At 39.1% G+C, this 22,110-nt stretch overlaps 1 protein-coding gene across 1 annotated transcript in view; it reads left to right on the top strand.

Moving 5' to 3' along the window:
• The window catches only part of RAPGEF4 (Rap guanine nucleotide exchange factor (GEF) 4), a 308,011-nt gene that overhangs the window by 825 nt on the left and 285,076 nt on the right, over positions 1-22,110 (top strand). The window lies entirely within an intron of this gene.

Raw genomic sequence — 22,110 nt, 5'->3', positions numbered from 1 at the left:
GCTGCGGGTGGCCGGGGTCCCTGAGCGGGGGAAGGGGTTGAGGTCCTCGCCCGGGAGACAGGAGGACAAGGACCCCCGCCTCTCGTGGGGTACCAGTGGCATGAGATTATTACACGTGGTGGAGAAAATGCAGCGCAGTAAGGGGAGAGAGCACCCACCTCTCCAACCCCCCGCCCCGCCGCGACTCCAGGCTCCGCTCCTGGGTAGGGGTTTATTTTCTCTTGACATCACGGGACGGAAGAATCGATACATACCCTCTCTGGCTATTCAGACCTTGCGGGGTATTAAGTTTTAAGGAGGGGTGGGGGCACCGGCAGGTACAGAGTAACATTCTTTTTTTTGTTCTCGAAAGCAAAGTGTGAGGGACCCAGTGGAGCTGTCGAGTCCCTTGCTGAAATTCACAGCTTTCTGCCCCCGCAGTCGCTCGCTCAAGGTCTGTGTTAGAGAAGGTCATTTGGGAGGCTGCTTTCGTCTTAATACCTGCTTCTCGGGAAAAGACCTTTACGCTACAAAAAAAAAAAAAAAAAAAAAAAAAAAAAAAAAAAAAAAAAAAAAATTAAAACCGTACATAAAGCGTATAACTCCCGACGACAGCTCTCTTTAAGGAGGATGTGTATGTTAACAGTGGATTGCAGTTGTTTCCAGGCTCTGACAGCATAATATTCTGTTTGTCCAGATTGCAGGTTTAGCAGTAAACATTACACAGTATGTTAGCAATTATAGCTTATTACCCTGATTAAAAGGTGATGCATCTGAACTTTTAAGAACTGAGCAAGAAATCTTGCAGAGTGAACTGCCTCTGAATTTCGGAGTTTAATGCAGAAGGGCAATGATTCACGTCTTGCAGCTATCTGCATGACATCTCTATTTGCATTTGTGTGAAATATTTTGTGTTCTGCCATATTGAAAAATTTTCAATTAACAGATTCGTAACACGATCAAACTTGAAAATCTTAAGTGTGACATGCTTTGCATACTCTATTATAGGCCTTTGTTGAAAAATATTAAGTAATTTGAGAAAAGCTAAATGTAGCTCATTTGAATAACTTAATATATCTGATAGTCTTGACTTTCAATTACCATACAGTAGCAAGATTTTTTGGCAGGCAGTGCCCTATTTATGTCTAAAATGATATGTACTAATATTAGAAATAGTTGCATGCAATAAATAGTAAGAGAATTAAAGTAATGGTTAAATCATACAGGATTATGTAGAACTAAGAGCATTTGAAGGATAGAGGTTGTTAATGTGTCAAGTATCTAAATTTAATAGTTCAGGAAAAAGGAATTACATAGGATTCAAGATCTTGCACTTAACCTATAAATAGTGGTGCTTCCTTATGAATGGAATGTTTAGATAATAGATAACATATTTCTATGTGTATAAATGCATGGCATGGCATTTTTTGAACAGTCGTTAATTCACTGGAAACCCATTAGTCAGTAAGAAGTACTTATGGCAAAATCATAGAGCAATACTAACACAAGTGGGACATAGTTGACTTTCTCTTTTCATAATGTGTATCTGCCCAAATGATTTTGCTTGAAATGGAGTTTTTAGAGCATGATGCCCTCACTTAATGCCACCATTCATAATGGAAAAAAAAACTAGGAAAAAAAAAAAACCCTTCACAGATACTGAGTCTAGCATCAGAAGAGTCAGATGAGTGGACAGATCAATAAGTTAAGGGTTTTAGGCGCACAGCTGTTACCAGTTCTGATATTGGACATGTCACTTTTACTTCCTTGAGTGTCTGAAAAATGAGGATAGGACTATCAGGGATAAGTGGACAAATGGAAGAAGAAAAAAAGGTGAAATACTTTGAAAACTGTGAGGTGCCATGTAGGCTTTTTATTTTGTGGTATTAAGAGAACTTTGCATGTTCTGCAGTGTTCATGCCAGAATTGATACCTGTGAGGAACAGTTTAGGGCAGCAATCTCATTGTATGAAGGCTGTGGGGGCCTTGTTTTGAAGGTGTGTTTTTCTCTTAGATTGTTTATTTATTTATTTATTTTTTAGGAAAGGAGAAAAATTGAGAGTGTTTATGGAAGTTGTCTAGGGAAGCCCCCTGAAAGCCCTGTTTAGTGGAGACAGTGCCCTGAACGTTTCTGAGAAATGCTATCGTGATACTCTTTTCCAGGCACTGTGCTGGGCACTGGGGATGCAACAAAATATGAGAGTTGCTTATAGGCTTGGAGGGTAGGGGAGATTGGTGGTGGGACGGCTGTATAAACAGCTAACCACAATGCAGTGGTAAGTGCTTTAATGGAGATGTATAAAGTGCTTGGGGAATGCAGATGAGTGAGTTATCGAGATGCTTCCATAGGTGTCCTGCGTAGACCTCAGAGGCTGAGAGAAATTTTACCAGGCAGAGAATAGGGAGGGCATGCCAGGCAGTGGTGTGGCATATGAATATGCTAATTTCTTCCCAACTACAAATTCTTGTTGTGACCAAATCTAGAATATAGGAATGTATGCTCTATTTTTATAAAAACTTTTTTATAATGGACATTGTCAACCCTGCACAAAAAAGAAAGAATAGTACAATGAACCCCTGTGGGTTCACTTGGGAATATGATACTGGGACCTTTTAACTGGGAAAAGGACGTAACTGGGAAACGTAGTTCAAATATATGCCTCATTCAAGCGACAACTGTTGTGGATGGTGAAAAAAAGAGAAACCCTGGGACTGGAAATAAAAAGGAGAGTTAAAAGAGGAAGTCTGCAGGAGTAAAGAAGTATGCAATGAATGTTGAAGTGAAACAAACAAAACACAAGGAAAATCGAGCCTTAAAGTGTTTGTTAGGAATGCCTAGAAAGTTATCATAGATAGGATAATACTTGCAAGTGGGGAAGGGGATTACAAGTGTGTAGATATGTAGATTAGGTTAAAGAAAGAAAATCTAAAGCTTTTTATGTATCAAGCATCCACCGTCTTGGACTATAGTGGGACTGAGGAGATGAGGGTCTACAAATACTAATCTTAAAACCAGAAAGACAAGACATTGAACATTTGGATGGATAAACCAACATTGAAAAAAATCTCACATGTTAGAGTGAAACAAGCTCACCACTATCTCAGGGATCTTACAATTTTTTTCTGAGGGGATGGTAATTAGGAACAAATTACATAGTCCCACTATTTGGGACTTAAGATGGGTAAAATGTCTTTTTTTTTTTTTTTTTTTTAAGATGGAGTCTCACTCTGTCACCCAGGCTGGAGTGCAATGGCGCGATCTTGACTCACTGCAACCTCCCCCTCCTGGTTGCAAGGGATTCTCATGCCTCAGCCTCCCAAGTAGCTGGGATTACAGGTACCCACCACCATGCCTGGCTAATTTTTGTATTTTTGTAGAGACAGGGTTTCACCATGTTGGACAGGCTGGTCTTGAACTCCTGACCTCAGCTGATCCACTTGCTGCGGCCTCCCAAAGTGCTGGGATTACAGGTGTGGGCCACCACACCTGGCCCATTGTTTAATTTTAATGAAAATATTTTTCCCGTAAGGTTTTAAATTTGCCAACTGTGAACTTAAGATCCACTTATGAATCCTAGATCTCAGGGTTGGTAAAGGAGTATTATGAAGGGACAGGGACCATACACATTCATGTAGTATAGTGACTCATTGCTGGCATTCATCATGATGGAGCAGGGATTGACAAACTATGGCCTGTAGGCCAGATCTGACAGCTTGCCTGTTTGTCTTGTGGGCTAAGAATGGTTTTCACAGGCCGGGCGCGGTGGCTCATACTTGTAATCCCAGCACTTTGGGAGGCTGAGGCAGGGGGGATCACGAGGTCAGGAGATCAAGACCATCCTGGTTATCACGGTGAAACCCCGTCTCTACTAAAAATACAAAAAAGCCGGTCATGGTGGCATGTGCCTGTAGTCCCAGTTACTCGGGAGGCTGAGGCAGGAGAATGGTGTGAACCCGGGAGGTGGAGCTTGCAGTGAGCTGAGATCGCACCACTGCACTCCAGCCTGGGGGACAGAGCAAGACTCCATCTCAAAAATAAATAAATAAATAAATAAATAATAAAAAAGAATGGTTTTCACATTCCTGAATGGCTGGGAATAAAAGAAGAGTAGCATTTTGTGACCCATGAAATTTAGATGAAATTCAGATTTCAGTGTCTATAAACAAAGTTTTATTGGAACATAGCTGTGCTCATTTGGTTACATATTGTCTACAACTGCTTTCCCGCTGCAGTGGCAGAGCTGAGTAGCTGCAATGGAGACTGTGGACCCACAGAGCTTGAAATATTTACTATGTGGACCTTACAGAAAAAGTTTGCCATCTTTTGTTATAGATGAAAGAACCTATCTAAGTGATTGACAGTGAAACCACTGGAGATGAAAGAAATTGTCTTCATTTGGAAAGGAGTTCACAGTGTTTGGTTTCTTGTTCTTTAATTAGAAGTATAAGTTGGAGAAAGGTCCTCAGTTGATTGGCTTATTTGAGGAACACTGGCTATCACAGCCAAAGCAGACGATGAAGTTAGCATGGTTATTCAAAAGGTTGTGATCTTTCAAAGGCAGCAGATGAATTTTTTTAAGTATTCATATTTCAGTTTAAAAATGCTCCATGGACAGTTTCCATCTGACTTGCCCCCAGACAGATATTATGTTAGTTATTTTGATTAGGTTGAGAGTGAAAGAAGTCAAGGAACAAATTTGTTAAGAACCAAAATGCTTTGTAGCACACATGGTGAGAGAAGATGACTCAGATATCAAAGAAGCATCAGACATGGGTCCACCCTTGAGAAATACCGAGGATCAAAGAAGCACACAGAGCAGAAGGGAGTCCCTGGAGGAGGCTGGTATCTACTAGCCAGGTCCCAAGGGATGACATTACCCCGGTACATCCTCCAGGGCTCAGGCTGGTCTTGCAATCTCAGAATCCTGACTTGTTAGCACATCAAAAATTAATACATCTTTCAGCGACAGATACACAGGTACCAGACTCTCAGAGACTGTAAAAGCCAGAAAGACGGTTTATTAATTTGACAATAAGATCTGTCACATCAGAGAAGTGGACACTCATGTCCTTTGGCTAATGTATTCTTCTTCTAAGTAAGCCATATGGGAAATCCAATTATTCTCAGAAGTCCGTTTTCTGCATTTACAATGAGAAGCCAAGCTGCCAGGAGGTCAGGATGCTTACATCTTCTGACCTGTATAAGAGTACATCTTCTTCCTGGAGCAACAGAGCCTGGGAATTGGATGATAATGAGAAGGTAGTTCTGGGAATCGTCCAGGACAGTGTGGCTGCCACCTTTTCCAGTCACATCACCATTGCCTGTGCTCCCACAGCGCACTCTGGTCTCACTCTGTCATGACATAACACAAGTCCAACTCCATTGTAATGGCCTGCTTACTTCTCTTTTCACATCACTTGACTTTAGACCCTATATTTTATTCATCATTTTATCTTCAGCTTCAGTGCAGTGCCCTGACTAGAGAACGTGCCAATAGGCCCAGGGCGAGATGGCCACAGGGATCCTTTTCCTCAGGGATGATGGCCTCTGCAACCCTGTAGGAAGGCCCTGGCACTGGACCCTGTGCTGGGGAAGGAACATCTGCCTCTGTTGCTTCTTCTATGTTTTTTGGCTAATGTGAATACTTTTTAAAAATGACTCTGCATAGCTCTAATCGAATCTGTTTTTCCTCCTTAAATCCTCCCCCCACTTTTTTTTTTTTTTTTTTTAAAAAAGAACATCTTTTTATTATGGAAAAAAAATCAAAATATACAAAAAAAAGAAATAGCAGTATGATTCTTAATTCTTTTTGTTTGTGTGTGCGTGTGTTTTTAGACAGGGTCACTCTGTCACCCAGCTGGAAGGCAGTGGTTTGATCATGGCTCATTGCATGCTTGACCTCCTGGGTTTAAGCAATCCTCCTGTCTCGGCTTCCTGAGTAGCTGGGAACACAGACGTGCGTCTCCATGCCTGGCTAATTAAAAAAAATTTTTTATAGAGATGGAGTCTCCCTATGTTACCCAGGCTGGTCTCAAACTGTTGGGCTGAAGTGATCTTCCTGCCTTGGCCTCCCAAAGTGCTGGGACTATAGGCTTAAGCCACTGTGTCCAGCCAGTATGATTTATGCCACCCCTTCCCCTACTCCAACATCATCAACTTCCAGCCAACCTTGTTTTGTTTATACCCCCACGTACTCCCCACTCCCCCCAGGATTATTTTCAAGCAAATTCCACATATTTCATCTGTAAACATTTTAGTATATGTCTCTAAAAGGTAGTGACTTTTTATTAAGAGAACAATATCACACACATTAAACAACTTGACATTAGTTCTCTAATATAATCAATTTTTCAGTCAGTGTTCAAATGTCCCCATTTACCTCATAACTTTCTTTTTTGCAGTGTGTTTGTATCAAGAGCTAAATAAGTTGCATTTAGTTGACATGTCTGTAGGTCTGGGTTCTCTCTTTCTCTCTTTTTCTTCCTTATAATACATTTCTTGAAGAAACTGGGTTGTTCTTTTTTTCAGTCTGAATTTTCATTGTACCTCCATGCAGTTTTTTAAAACATGTTCCTTTGCCCCCTGTATTTCCTGTAAATTGGTATTTGGGTCTAGAGTTTGACTTTTTGTTAAGAATGCATCACAGAAGTGTTATATATTTCCATAATGAGGTATATAATATCAAGTGATCTCTTTTCATAATGTTAACAATTTATTGTTTTTAAAGTTTAATGCTTGGCAACTATCTATTTGCAGTTTATCGGGGAACATTTCACTGTGGCCCCAAATACATGGGAGCACATGACACATTTATTTGGAGTAATTCAAGAACAATACAACCTCATGTGTAATTAGGGTTACATTCTGTGGTGCTGATTTTACTTGCTTTAGTCTATTAGGAAAGGAAAGTTTAGCCAGACCTGGACTCCTTCAGACTGGGGATACATGTAGGATTGGTGTGCTCAGTCCACACCCTTGGCCTTGCTGCCTGGTCTCCTGCACACAGCCTGGGAGCTGGAAAGAGTCTTCAGAGGAAAAGTGGTGCTTAGCAAAGCAAATCCAGCCTCTTTGTCTTAACTGGAGTTCTCTCAAATGGATTTCTGGCCCCTCCTGTGAGGGTGGGACTGGCAGATACATTTTGTTGGAATTTCCCATGAGCTTGGAAGATTTTATGGCCCTCTCATGGTAGCTGCTTATTGTCCTACACCACCTCCTCACCCCCCATGCAACTAGTTTTTCTTCAGTCAGAATAAAACCATCTTTGTGCATCCTCAACAGTGGTCAATGAGAGTGGGTTTTTCCTCCAGTACTTTCACGTCACAGATGAGGGAGAGACTGCCCTAGGAGTACTGAGAGACTGAGGGAAGAGAAAGAGGATGGGAAGAACTGGGTGGGGAGGGAGACAGTGAGATCCAGCTGAACATCTGACAGAAAACAATCTGGCTGATGAGCGGAGGCGGACAGTCCTGGCGTGTTGACTCAGCTGCATCCGTGTGCACCCGCTTGCTTCCCCAGCCCCAAAAGAAAAACAAAGTGCTGCCACTATTCTCTTTTCTCTCCGTGCCAGCTCTTTCTTGGAGCGCTCATCTGTTTCCTTTGCTGTAACTGTGCAGATTCCTTAAACTCCATATCTGTGACTTATCTTCTAGACCAGATGTATTTTTGTCTGTCTGTTGGATATTCCCACATGAATATCCCATTAATCTTTTGTGGGGCAGACATTGTTTTCCTTCACCTACCTCTGCTATAGAGGCTGGAAAAACAACATACTTATTTTCCCAATCTCTCTTCAGGTGAGGTTTCCATGTGACGCTGTCTGGCCAATGAGACATAGCAGAAGTCTACTAGAGGTTTCCAGGGGAGCTCTTGCTTTACTCATGTATTTGATTCCCCCTTCCTCTCTTCTTTCTGCCTGGAGTTACTACCGGAGGCCTGGGCCTGTGGCAGCCATCTTGTAATCCCAGGAGGAAGTGCCCAGAGAAACACAGAGCCTCCAGTTCTGACTTTGTCCACCTGTTGAACCCAGATCGGTAGTTACCCACCTTCAGATTTTTGTTTTGTGAAGAAAAAAAGCCCCATTTCTCTAAAGCATTCTTTGGTGTTCTATCATTCGCCATCAAAATGATCTCTAACCTAACAGATTGATACTTGTCTAAAGTTGACCTCATCTTTTGTAGCCCTGCTCCCCATTAGTTTCTCCTTCTTGCTTTATTATTTTATTTATGATGTCGTGACTTCCTCATTCTCAGAACTTTGAAGTTATCTGCATTTTCCCTTTCCTATGTCCTTTTCCACATCTAACCAGTCAATAATTGTCTTGACTTTTATATTCCACTTTTATTTCAGGGCCTTAGCATCTGGATCTCCCCGTTTTCTGTTTCCAGTCTGGAAAACATGATATCGTCAAATCAACTTTGTCTTAGGATCAGCCAGACCTGGATTCAAATTCTGTCACCTCTACCCTCTAGCTATGTGATCTTGACCAAGTTATTAATCTTTCTGAATCTCTGTTTTCACATCTTCAAATGAGATTCCCAATGCCTACAGTAATGGCTATGTCGAGGTGTGTGAGCTAATGCAAACGTTGCATGGTCATCTCTGGAGAGAAAATGTAGAAGTTAAAAATTTAGGAGTCAGATTATATAGGCTCAAACCCCAGTTTAAATTTTCTTGATGGTGTAATTTTGGGCAAGTTATTTGGTTCTAGTGGTTACTTTATAGATTCATTGGGATTTTCCCTGTAGACAATCTTAAATGTGAACACTGGCAGTTTTACTTATTTTTTCTGATTTTTATGTCTTCTATTATTTATTTTTCTTCCCTTATTGCATTTGCCAGGACTGCCAGGACAAAATTGAATAGAAGGGGTGAGAATGGATGCTCTTGTTTTGGTTATGATCTTATAAAAAATAGTTTGCTATTTTGCCATGTTGTCTTTCATGTAGTTGTTTTTTTTTTTTAAGCAAATTCCCTTTTCTGAAATTATTGAGATGATTATATTATTTTTCTCTTTTATTCTGTAAATATAGTGAATTTACATTGACTGAATTTCAAATGTTAAGCCAACGTTGCCTTCCTAGAATATATACTACTTTGTCAACATGCATTATATTTTTTATATATTAATTTATTCAACTTACTAATATTTTATTAATGTTACTTTCATGTCAATTCATGAGGGATATTAGCCTATAACTTTCTTTTCTTATTTTAGTGTCAGGATTATTCTGGCCTCATCAAATGAATCAAGAAACATTTCCTTTTTTTTCCTATTTTTTCCCTCTATTTTTAAATGAACTTATATAAGATCAATGCTATTTATTTTACAAATGTCTTAAGGATATCTGGGCCAGGAATTTTCTATATGAAAAACTTTTTAATGACAAATTCAAACTCTGTAATAGAGGTCTATTCATATTTTCTGTTTCTTTTCATGTCAGTTTTGATAAGTTATTTCAAGGAGTTTGTGCATTTCATCTAAGTTATCAAATTTATTGATGTAGAGTTGTTCATAGTATTCCTTATAATCCTTTTAATGCCATTAGGATATGTAGTGTTGTTCTGTCCTTTGTATCCCATATTGGTAATTTGTGTCTCTTTTTTTTAAATTCATTCTTACTAGGAGCTTCCCAATTTTGTTAATATTTTAAAAGAATGAACTTTTAGTTGATTTACTTTGTTCTTTGAGAAATTTATTGATTTTTGCTCATTGTTTTCTCCCTTTTCCCTCCTTACTTTGGGTTTAACTTATTCTTTTTCTGGCTTCTTAAAGTGGAAACATAGTTGTTTAATTTTAACTTTTCTTCTTTACTAATATAAGCATTTCAGCTGCAATTTCTCATTTTCAACAGAAAGAAGGAAACACAGGTATTCTTTTGTTCAGTATTTATAAACTTAAACTATTTCTGCTGGAGAAGAACAATTAATCAAGCTAATGCTGGGACCTCTTGACTCCCTTAGCCTCAAGAAGATACTTTGCAATGTGTTGAACGGTATCCTCAACAACATTCCAACAGTGATTCAGCAGTGAGTTTCATAGGCTCTTTCAATATGGCATAATTCTAAAGAAACATTAAGAAGGGGTAATTCTGCGAGGGGGCCAATATATAGTTTTCTGGTGATCTGATTTAATCCAATAAAATATTTTAGTATATTTTAGAAATAGATGGATTGTTTTTCTTACTGGAAATCAGCTATAAATATTATTTTTTTCACATTTGAGCCATTAATAATGATTATGATTGGGTTGCAATGACTTTGAAGTAATATTTTCCGATAAATACCTGGAATCATTCTATTCTGTGTTGTTGGCTGAATGAATAGTAATAAGACTTTGGTGTCAGCCAAACTGGGGGAAAATTACATTTCTGTTTGGCTATCATTTGACCTTTATATTCCATTGCTTTATTTCATTTCGTGTATCATTTTGTAGCCAAACAAGAATGTATGCCTTAATGGTGGTCCATCTCCTCTGTGAGGATGTAGGGGCAAGGGTGTATTCTCAAGGAGGAATATTGGTGCCACTCTCACAAATAGACAAATGGTGGTCAAGAGCCCACAAGTAATGCTACAGAACATAGCCCCTCTAATTACAACTGTGGAAACCAAGGGACATATGCTAATTCCACTGGAGTAATCTTAAAATGCTTATCTGTGGTGAAATAATTTTCTAAAAACACTTTTATTGAATTAAATTGATTGTACAATGTAAGCATATCAAATAGGATGACTTGCTGTATGGAAATATTACTTTTTTTTTTTTTTTTTTTTTTTGAGACAGAGTCTTACTCTGTCATCCAGTCTAGAGTGCAGTGGCATGATCTTGGCTCACTGCAACCTCCACCCTCCCAGGTTCAAGCGATTCTTCTGCCCCAGCCTCCCTAGTAGCTGGGATTACAGGCGCCTGCCACCGCGCCTGGCTAATTTTTGTATTTTTAGTAGAGACAGGGTTTCACCATGTTGGCCAGGCTGATCTTGAACTCCTGACCTCAGGCGATTTGCCCACCTCGGCCTCCCAAAGTGCTGGGATTACAGGCTTAAGCCACTGCACCTGGCCAGAAATATGACTTATAAATTGGTGAAAAGCTCAAGAACCGCCCCCTTAATTAAACGGAAAAATAATTTTTATAGGCCCTTAGAAAAGACTTAATAATTGAGATGTTGAAAACAAATAGAAAAGATCTTTGATGGGAAGGAGATATTACTCACAACTTAGTAATTTGATTCTTGCTATTATATGAAATTTCAATTCTGTTTAAACCCCAAACGAAGGCATTAATGTTTTCCCTTGTATTTGGGGCAGCCTTAGAACAGCCTTATTCTTCTAGTTATTAATTTTTCATCTTCATTGAGGCACAACTGACAAGTAAAAATTGTGTATCTTTAAGATGTATGACTTGTTGCTTTGATATATGTATACATCGTGAACTTATTGCCACAATCAAGCTAATTAACATATTCATCACCTCGTATAGTTACCTAGTATGTGTGTGTGGTGAGAACACTTAAGATCTACTGTCTTAGCAAATTTTAAGTTTGAAATACAGTATTGTTAACTATGTTAACATTGTTGCACATTAGATTTCCTGAATGTATTCATCTTTTAATTTTATTTTTTGAGGTAGGGTCTCACTCTGTCACCTAGGCTGGAGTGCAGTGGTACAATCATAGCTAACTGTAGCTTTGAATTCCTGGGCTCAAGTGATCCTTCTGCCTTGGCTTCCTGAGTAGCTGGGACTATAGGCACCTACCACCATGCCGGCAAATTTTTTATTTTTAGTAGAGACATGGTCTCACTGTGTTGCTCAGGCTGCTCAAACCCCTGGGCTTAAGCAGTCCTCCCACCTTGGCCTCCCAAAGTGCTGGAATTATAGGCAGGAGCCACTGTGTCGAGCCCAGAATTTATTTATCTCCCATAACTGAAACTTTGTACCCCTTGACCAATATCTCCCCATTTCCTCCTCCCTTCAGCTCCCGGCAATCATCTTCTATTCTCTGCTTCTAGGAGTTTGAGTATTTTAGATTCTATATATAAGTAAGATCATGCAGTATTAGTCTTTCTGTACCTGGCTTGTTTCACTTCATGTACTGTCCTTTAGGTTCATCCGTGTTGTTGAAAATACCAAGGTTTCCTTTATGTTTAAGACTTAATAATATAATAATATTCATTGTGTATATATACACCACATTTTCTTTTTCCATTAATCTGTCAACAAACATTTAGGTTGTTTCCTTATCTTTGTTATTGTGAATAATGCTGCAATAAACAGAGAAACCCAGATATCTCTTCAAGATACTCATTTCATTTCCTTTGGATCTGTACCCAGACATGGGCTTGCTGCATCGTAAAGTAGTTCTAATCTTAATTTTGAGGAACCTCCATAAGGTTTTCAATAATGTACTAATTTACATTCTATATTAATCTGTTTTCATGCTGCTGAGAAAGACATACCCGAGATGGGGTAATTTATGAAGAAAAAGAGGTTTAATGGACTCATAGTTCCATGTATCTGGGGAGGCCTTATAATCATGGCAGAAGGTGAAAGGCATGTCTTACTTTGGTGGCAGGCAAGGGACAGAATGAGAACCAAGTGAAAGGGGTTTCCCTTTATAATACCATCAGATCTCATGAGACTTATCCACTACCACAAGAACAGTATTGGGGAAGCGGCCCTCATGATTCAATTATCTCCCGCCAGGTCCCCTCCGACAATACAAGGGAATTATGGGAGCTACAATTCAAGAAGATTTGGGTGGGGGCACAGCCAAACCATATCATTCTGCCCTGTCCCCTCCCAAATCTCATGTCCTCATATTTCAAAATCAGTCATGCCTTCCCAACAGTCCCCTAGTCTTAACTCATTTCAGCATTAACTGAAAGGTCCATAGTCCAAAGTCTCATCTGAGACAAGACAAGTCCCTTCTGCCTATGAGGCTGTGAAATCAAAAGCAGGTTACTTACTTCCTAGATACAATGGGGTTACAGGCATTGGATAAATACAGCCATTCTGAATGGGAGAATTTGGCCAAAACAAAGGAGGCACAGGCTGCATATAAGTCCAGAATCCAGTGGGGCAGTCAAATCTTAAGACTCCGCAATGATCTCTTTTGACTCCACATCTCACATCCAGGTCACGCTGATGCAAGAGGTGGGTTCCCATGGTCTTGGGCAGCCTGGCCCCTGTGGCTTTGCAGGGTACAGCCTCCCTCCCGGCTTCTTTCGGGGGCTGGTGTTGAGTGTCTGTGGCTTTTCCAGGCACATAGTGCAAGCTGTTGGTGGATCTACCGTTCTGGGGTTTGGAGGACAGTGGCCCTCTTCTCACAGCTCTGCTAGGCAGTGACCCAATATTGACTCTGTGTGGGGGCTTCAATCCCACATTTTCCTTTTGCACTGCCCTAGCAGGGGTTCTCCATGAGACCCTGCCCCTGCAGCAAGCTTCTGCCTGGACATCCAGGCATTTCCATACATCCTGCAAAATCTAGGAGGAAATTTCCAAACCTCAGTTCTTAACTTCTGCACACCTGCAGGCTCAACACCATGGGGAAGCTGCCAAGGCTGGGGGCTTGCACCCTCTGAAGATTTGGCCTAAGCTGTACCTTGACCCCTTTTAATCATGGATAGAGCGGTTGATATGGCTGGGACGAAGGGCACCAAGTCTGTAGGCTGCACACAGCAGGGGACCCTGGGCCCAGCACAGGAAACAATTTTTTCCTCCTCAGCCTCTGGGCCTGTGATGGGAGAGGCTGCTGCAAAGGTCTGTGACATGCCCTGGAGACTTTTTCTCCATTGTCTTGCTGATTAATATTTGGTTCCTCATTACTTATGCAAATTTCTGCAGCCAGCTTGAATTTCTCCTCAGAAAATGGGCTTTTCTTTTCTATTGCAGGCTGCAAATTTCCCGAACTTTTATGCTCTGTTTCCTTTTTAAAACTGAATGCTTTTACCAAAACCGAAGTCACCTCTTGAATGCTTTTCCACTTTGAAATTTCTTCTGCCAGATACCCTAAATCATCTCCCTCAAATTCAAAGTTCCACAAATCTCTAGGGCAGGGGCAAAATGCCACCAGTTCCTTTGCTAAAACATAGCAAGAGTCACCTTTACTCCAGTTCCCAACAAGTTCCTCATCTCCTTCTGAGACCACATCAGCCTTAATTTCCGTGTCCATATCATTATCAACATTTTGGTCAAAGCCATTCAACAAGTCTCTAGGGAGTTCCAAACTTTCCCACATTTTCCTCTCTTCTTTTGAGCCCTACAAACTGTTGTAACTTCTGTCTGTTACCCAGTTCCAAAGTCGCTTCCACATTTTCGGGTATCTTTTCAGCAGCACCCCACTCTCCTGGTACCAATTTACTGTATTAATCTGTTTTTATGCTGCTAATAAAGACATACCCAAGACTGGTTAATTTACAAAGAAGAAAAGGTTTAATGGACTCACAGTTCCATGTGGCTGGAGAGGCCTCCCAATCATGGCAGAAGGTGAAAGGCACATCTTACATTGGTGGCAGGCAAGAGAGAAAATTAGAACCAAGCAAAGGGTTTTTTTTTTCCCCTTATAAAACCATCAGATCTTGTGAGACTTATCCACTACCACGAGAATAGTATGCGGGAAACTGCTCCCATGATTCAGTTATCTCCCACCAGGTCCCCTCCCGCAACATATGGGGATTATGGGAGCTACAATTCAAGATGAGATTTGGGTGAGGACACAGTCAAACCATATCACATTCCCACCAACAGTACACAGGGGTTCCCTTTTCTCCACATCCTCAATGATACTTGTTATTTTATGTCTTTCTGGTAATAGCTATTCTAACAGGTGTGACATTGTTTTTCATTGCAGTTTTGATTTGCATTTCTCTGATGATTAGTAATGTTAAGCACCTTTTCATACACCTGTTGGTCATTTGTTTGTCTTCTTTGGAAAAATGTCTATTCAGGTGTTTTGCCCATTAAAAAAGTCAGGTTACTTGTTTTTTTATTATCAAATTGTAGGAGTTCCTTATGTATTTTGAATATTAACCCTTTATCAGATATATCTTTTGCAAATATTTTCTCCCATTTTATAGGTTGACTTTTTTATTGTATTGACTCTTTGCTGTGCAGTCATTAGTTATTCATCGGACTTGTCACAGCAAAAGATGGGTTCTTGAATTTTACATGTTTTCTTTATCAACTCTTTAAAGAAACTTGGAATATAGAAAAGTTCCATATTCAGTGTCCCTTGCCATTCCTTTTGTCACTCTTCTACCTGCCTCATACTGTCTTCCACCTTCCCCCACCTAAATGTGTTGTAGAGAAAGGATCTGATTGTAGTAATTTACTTTCCTACTGTTATTCACTCATTCGTTTAGAGATTGTACTTTCTGCTTACCGTGTGCCAGTCACTCTTGCTGGGTATACATTAGTTAGAAAAACTGTCAAAGGCCCTGACTTCACGAATTGAAATACTAGGTGGGAAGACATTCATTCATTCATTCAGTCTTCAAAAAATGATTTATTGAGTACCTAATATGTGCTAGATGCTGTTCTAGCTGGTAAGGAATACAGTGGTGACATAATAGGAGAAGTTAGATGGTAATAAATGCTGTGAAGCCAAAGGTAAGAGAATATGGAGATAGAGGAACAGACGGTAAACAAATACAGACATAACTGTACTACTACTGTGTCAGGCAGTGATAAGGGCAGTGAAGGCAAATCAAGCAGAGAAAAGAGGAAGAGACTAGGGGGTAGTGTTATCTTAGAGAGGGTGGTCAGAGAGGTCTTTCTGTAGAAGCGACATTTGACCAAAGACCTTGGATGAACTGAGAGGTCACCTAGTTTGAATTCAGATCAGTGTAACCCAGACTTTACTAAATAGGTGGATGAGGTGTTTTAGAGAACAGAGGCTAGTTAGTGCCTGTGGTGCAAACACAGGCTGAATCAATGCAGCACTGGCCTTTTGTTTGGTAACAAGGCCTTTTTTTTTGGAAAGTACCCATAGATTACTACTAATTGCTTTTGTTGATGTAATAGACAAGTAACTTCACAAAACAATGAAAGGGATAAATGAAGTCCTTTTGGAATTTTGGTTTACCCTTTAAATGTTATTATGACTTAAAGGTGTGAAAATTACATTTCACTTTAGTTTTTTCTGATAATAATTTTCAGGGAAAAGAAAGAAATGATGACTACCATTCAGACCAGGAAAGGTACTATCATTTAAGTGGGATTGTGAAGATACTGTTTGTGTGCTTTTGATCATGGATGCTAATGATTACAGCATGGTGGTATCCTCATTCCCATCCTACCCATGGAATTTTGGTTTTTGTATTTAACCAGTTTAATTTCACCAGTGATGAATGTGTCTGGTACCTCTGTTGGATCAGTATCTTAGCCAGGCCTCCAAGGCAAATGTGCTTGAGCAAGAAAGTGGTCCTGGATACCTAGAAATTCCAACAGTTTCTCATTTGAAGGATTTCTTTGCTGTTATTCCACCATCTGCCTTTTGATCATGCTTTTGTATTGAATTCTTATCATATTTTATTCATAGATGAATTCAGTGATATAGCAGTGTGTTTTAAACCGTTTTCATGTCAAAAACTGAAGGTAACTTGAGAATAAGAAGTCTCTGTTGTGATGTTAGGGCACCATATGTACATCAGACTTATAAATATTCCCTGATGGTGTTTGAAGGTCTAGGTTGTAGAGTTAGAGCTATCTAGTTAGTAGCCAGGTTTTACATTCTATTTACCAAAAATAATTTTAAAACTTAGATTAGCCATCCTTGTTTAATTATGTAAATCATCAGAGCATAAATAAGGGAGCCTTCTATTGACACAAAAGTGTGCAGCTATAGAACATACCAAGGGAACCATAAGGAGGGAGCTTCATCTATAAGGCATAGCCAAATCTGGATGTCCAACTGGTTGAATGTGAATAGAATATAATTTTATTATGCTCTTTTATCTCCTTGCGCTGTAGCTGTACATTATTAGCTTGTGAATGAACCTTATCTGTTCCTCAATTGAATTTTACATTATCTCTGTTGCTTTGCTTCTTACCTTTTCAGCACTTCACTGGATATTTATCTTAACTTTAGAGGTTCATTTTAGAATTCAACATTTAACAGGTCATGGATGTCAAAGCAATTCTAATTTTGAAGACCCCTTTGTGTTCAGATGATTAATATATTTTTGTCTCTGTGATTGGAAGTCCTAATCCTAAATATCCACAGGAGAAGTGAGCAATGAAACTGCTTCTTGGAGGAACTTACAGGAATCAAAAGTGGACATTACTTAACCCTAGTCTTGTTTTATTTGAAATATAATCATAAAGTGATCAATTTGCAAAACTGAAATAATTTTAAAATGCATATATGATTAATCACCTTTAGGGAAATAATGTAGGTATTGGTGAGAAGGGAGAGTGAACAATAATAAAATAAAAACAACAAAATGGAATGCTTTTTTAAAAACTGGAAAATTATTTAAAAGAGAGCTGTTCTTCTTTTCATTTTAGTTGAACTAACCTTGATTTTCTTTTTTTTTAATTTACCTATAATTGATTTTTATCTGCCTATAAAGAGTTTTGTGGTCAAATTCTGCCACATAAGAATACCTCTACAAATAGAATATATTTGAATATATTTCTTTTGAATTGAGAAAAGCAACACAGGTATACAATTGATTTTATGTACTGAATTCTACTTATTTATATGATTATATAGGAAAGAAGCTTCATTGATGGGGCTTTGATTTCATAGGATTGACATTGTAGAGATTGAAAAGATTTAGAAATAAAAAATTAGTAATGAGGGAAATTATAGGGGAAAAGGAAAACTTTTTTTTTTTTTTAAAGCTTACTAATCTTTAGATGCTAAACCAGGTATCTGAGACAGCACTGTGACTCTTTTTAAAATAAGTGACATGTGACATAGTTGCTACCAGCACATTCCTTCCTCTTTCGGTTTATGAGGGTTGCTGCTAGATTGCATCTGAGACATGACAGTGTGTGTGTACACACACACACACCTTCCCCACATACACACTGCACACATACACACACCAGCTTCTTTCTGAGAATGTTACCAATAAACATGTGTTGACATATCTTTCTCCTTCCCAGGAGGAAAGTGGCAGGACCTTGTGAAAAGTTACAGACTCTGATTTAAACTATGTTGTAATTGGACCAAATAAAATAATTTCTGGCTTATAATTATTAATTTGTTTCTATAAACTCTATCACCAGAAATAACAGGTCTTAACATTTTTAGTGTATTTTCCTGCAGTATTTTTTTTGCGTGAGTGTTTTTTAACATGTTTGAGCTTGAACTTTATGACTTTATACCTTTTAAAATGAACTTTATAGGATGATCATTTCCCAGGTTATTAACAGTTCTTTATAAATATTATTTGTGTTGGCTGAAATCATACAGATCATGTGGCTTAAGTTTTTCCTTATTGTTGGACAACTAAGACATTTGAAAATGATTGTTGCTGTTATAAATAATGGAATAATCTTTTATATTAAAAATTTCTTGTGTTTTAGATACTTAGGATGAAGAGATATCTATAGAACTAAAATTAGTTAATGTGTGTGAAGCGATTTAAGGTTTTTGATACATATTTTAAAATTACTTTTCATGAAGACAGTAAGAAGCTGATATTATTGATATTTTAGAAATAAGGAATTTGAGATCTGGAAAAGTTAAATTACTCATCCAGGGTCACATAGCTACTAAGTGCTAGGGACCACCGGGGAATTGGAACCCCAGTCCTTTTCCACTGTAAGTGTTTCAAGTGTGTTCCTTGGAATATTAGCAGATAGGGCAAGGAAAAAAGGGCTTAACTGAGAACAAATTTGGAAATGTCAAGTTAAATCTTTTGAAAAAATCCTCAGATCTCTGGACATCACCATAAAGATAAGACGATACGCGGCTGTAGAACACTGAGGAATACTCTGGGATGTGCTTGCTGACATCGGGCTACATTATGGTGATGAAAGCAGACTTTTGACAAGAAGTTGAGGTTCATATTCTATTGGCCCCATACAGAAACTCTTTAACTCAGGACCTATAAACATCTAACTTTAGTCCCTTTAGGTAAGATTAAATGACCAAAGAGGAACGGTTTAGTGACATAATTAAAATCTTACTAAATTCAGCCCCTTGAGATTTTAGATAGAAAAGTAACACAAATTGAGCTAGTAACAATAATTTAAAAATTGTCTTTTAAAAACGGTTTATTTATTTATTTGAGATGAAGTTTCACTCTTGTCACCCAGGCTGGAGTGCAGTGACACAATCTCGGCTCACTGCAACCTCCGCCTTTCAGTTCAAGCGATTTTCCTGCCTCAGCCTCCCAAGTAGCTGGGATTACTGGTGTGCACCACCATGCCCAGCTACTATTTTTGTATTTTTAGTAGAGACGGGATTTCACCGTGTTGGCCAGGCTCGTCTCAAACTCCTGACCTCAGGTGGTCTGCCCACCTCGGCCTCCCAAAGTGCTGGGATTACAGGCGTCAGTCATTGCACCTGGCCTAAAAACTATTTATTTTTAAATACTTACGGATTCACAGGAAGTTGCAAAAACATGTACAGGGAGGTCCCATGTAATCTTCACCCCCAAGAGTAACTCTTACATAACCATTCTACAGTACAATGTCAAAACTAGGAAATTGGCGTCAGTAAAGTCCACAGAATTTATTCAGGTTTTACCAATTCTGTGTGCACTCAGGTGCACACATGTGTGTGTATAGTTCTATGTAATGTAATCACTGTGTAGACTCATGTAACTACCACCATACTCAAGATGCAGAACTACTCAATCTCTCTAAGACTCCCTCTTGCCAGCCTTTTGTAGCCATGCCTACCCCTCTCCTGTCAATAAAAACTAGTTTTTTTAAAAAATGAGCAGTGTATATCTTAGGATATGATAGTTCCAACCCTGCTTCATATCACTCACCTATTTCTATAGGACTCTGCTGATAACTGATTAAGGCTCAAATATTGTTTGGTAGATAGTATTTACTAGGACAGTAAAGTTAGCCAGTCCAGTTTAGAAATAATTTTAACACCAAAGAAGGGTCGCCTTAATTCTGAGTTGAGGAGGGACCTCAAGCAAAATGGAAAGGTGCCCTGGGTGCTGCACTGCCCTTTCCCTTGGCCCTCTGCTGCCTTTCTGTACTGCCTAGCCTTTGCACACCCGCTTTGGAGACCTCGAATGCCCTGGGGCTGATAGGATGACAGTCAGCTCCCACTCTTAGCTTTCACACAGCCCTCACCACTGTGGGTGAGCCTCCAGGAGCCATTTTCAACCCACTTAATCTTCCATACCTATTCTGCCATACCTGTCATATCCCTAGTTGACTGTGTCTAGTCTCCCTTTTGTGTCTAGACTCCTTGGACAGGAGTCCTCTTGACTTATTCCTCAGCCCTGTCTTGTACTTCTCTTGTAGGCTAATGTCTTAAATAAAAGAAGTAGGACAGACACCTTGCTTCCCACACCTGGAGGTAGTCACAGGATGGTAGGGCACTACACCTTGCATCTATTTGTTCAGGACCTTGCAGTCCCAAATTTCCTAACCTTTAATAAAGTAATCTGAGCTAATGTGTTAAATAATTTAATGTGCTATCCCTTGCAGAAATGACTGTAGTTCAAATAGAGAATTCTTAGTGAAGTAAAAGCCTTAACTCAAAGGAAATCAGAGTGAAACTCACAGAGTTGTATATCTGCCTGGTGACTCTTTGAAGTCATATTGTCCAGATGTGTGCCTTCTAACCTAACCCTAATCCTAACACACTTACCTGGGATGGACCATTTCCCAAGCATTTTGGCCAATTGAGAATTTTCTATATATGGTTTTGAAATTATAAGAACCTCAATTTACCCAGAGTTCAGAAACCTGCTGAGATTTTAGAGTTGATTGGAATGTGCTCTATTTTGGAATACAAGATTAGTTTGTGGATTTGCAGCAATAAACAAATGGCTGAAAGCCAAATAGTGTAGCTATTTTCAGTGAGTCTTCAGTAATCTAGCATCATAGAGAAATTAATTTCATACAAGTTTATCCCAATTAATCCTTTAAACTTGCCATTATTTAGTAATTCTGTCAGAATATTTAATATGACTGCTTTTCTAAAGCATACTGAGTATAATTTTTCTTTTATTTGATGATTAAGGCTCAGTATGTTGAACATAAATTAGCATCCTGTACCTCTGTGATTTATGATTTTGAAGTATGTGGATTATCTGTTTTAATACCAGATGTCCCCAGTGCTGTTTTTAAAGTTCTGCCTGCTTTTGTTTTATTTATCTGTCTCTTCCGTACTACCGAGAAGCTGTCACTCCTTGCCTGCCCTTTAGGTTTTCATCCTATCTTCTTCCCTTGCACAAACATAATATATTGCTTCTAATCCTTTGAATTTCAAATCCAGGTAACTAAATTTATTGGAGCTGTATGTATAATACAAGCTCATGTATTTGCCCTCTGGGTAGTTCTCCTGTGAGTTACGTGTATGAATGTCAGAGTTTTTGGTATTTGGGGCCTTGATTTTGGTTTCACAAATCCTTTGTAAACTTACTTGCTACATGATCTCACTCCAGTGATTGCTTTAATAACTGAGATTTCCAGACAAATGTCCTCTGAATAGTTGAGGCATTACTGTAATGAGATTAATTCCTGCATTTAACAAATATTTATTGAGTGCCAAAGAAACATGTTCTAGGTGCTTAGAATTTATAATTGAACAAACCAAAAGACTCTTGCTGTCATGGAGCTTACATTCTAACAAAGGAAATAGATAATAAATCATAAACATAATAAATAAATTATATCTTATGTTTGAAGGCAATATATATTTTGGAAAAGAAAGAAACCCCCAAAACAAATAGAGTCCAGTAAAAAATCAGGAGTGCCAGTGGGTGGAGACTGTAATATTAAATAGGGTAAGCAGAATAGCGTTCACTGGGACAGTGATTTGAGCAAAGAGGCGGAGGAGTTTAACCAAGCATATGTTTAGGATAAGAATTCCTGGCAATGGGAACAACCAGTGCAAAGGCCCTGGTGTGGGTACGTGTGTAGGTTGTTTGAGGGATGGTAAGGAGGCCACTGTGGCCAGGGTGAAGTGAACAAGGGAAAGGGTAGGAG

This window comes from Mandrillus leucophaeus, unplaced genomic scaffold (genome assembly GCF_000951045.1).
Source record: "Mandrillus leucophaeus isolate KB7577 unplaced genomic scaffold, Mleu.le_1.0 Scaffold40, whole genome shotgun sequence".
NCBI lineage: Eukaryota > Metazoa > Chordata > Mammalia > Primates > Cercopithecidae > Mandrillus > Mandrillus leucophaeus.
The sequence above is the reverse complement of the archived record's forward strand: the minus strand, read 5'-3'. Positions and strand labels throughout refer to the sequence as shown.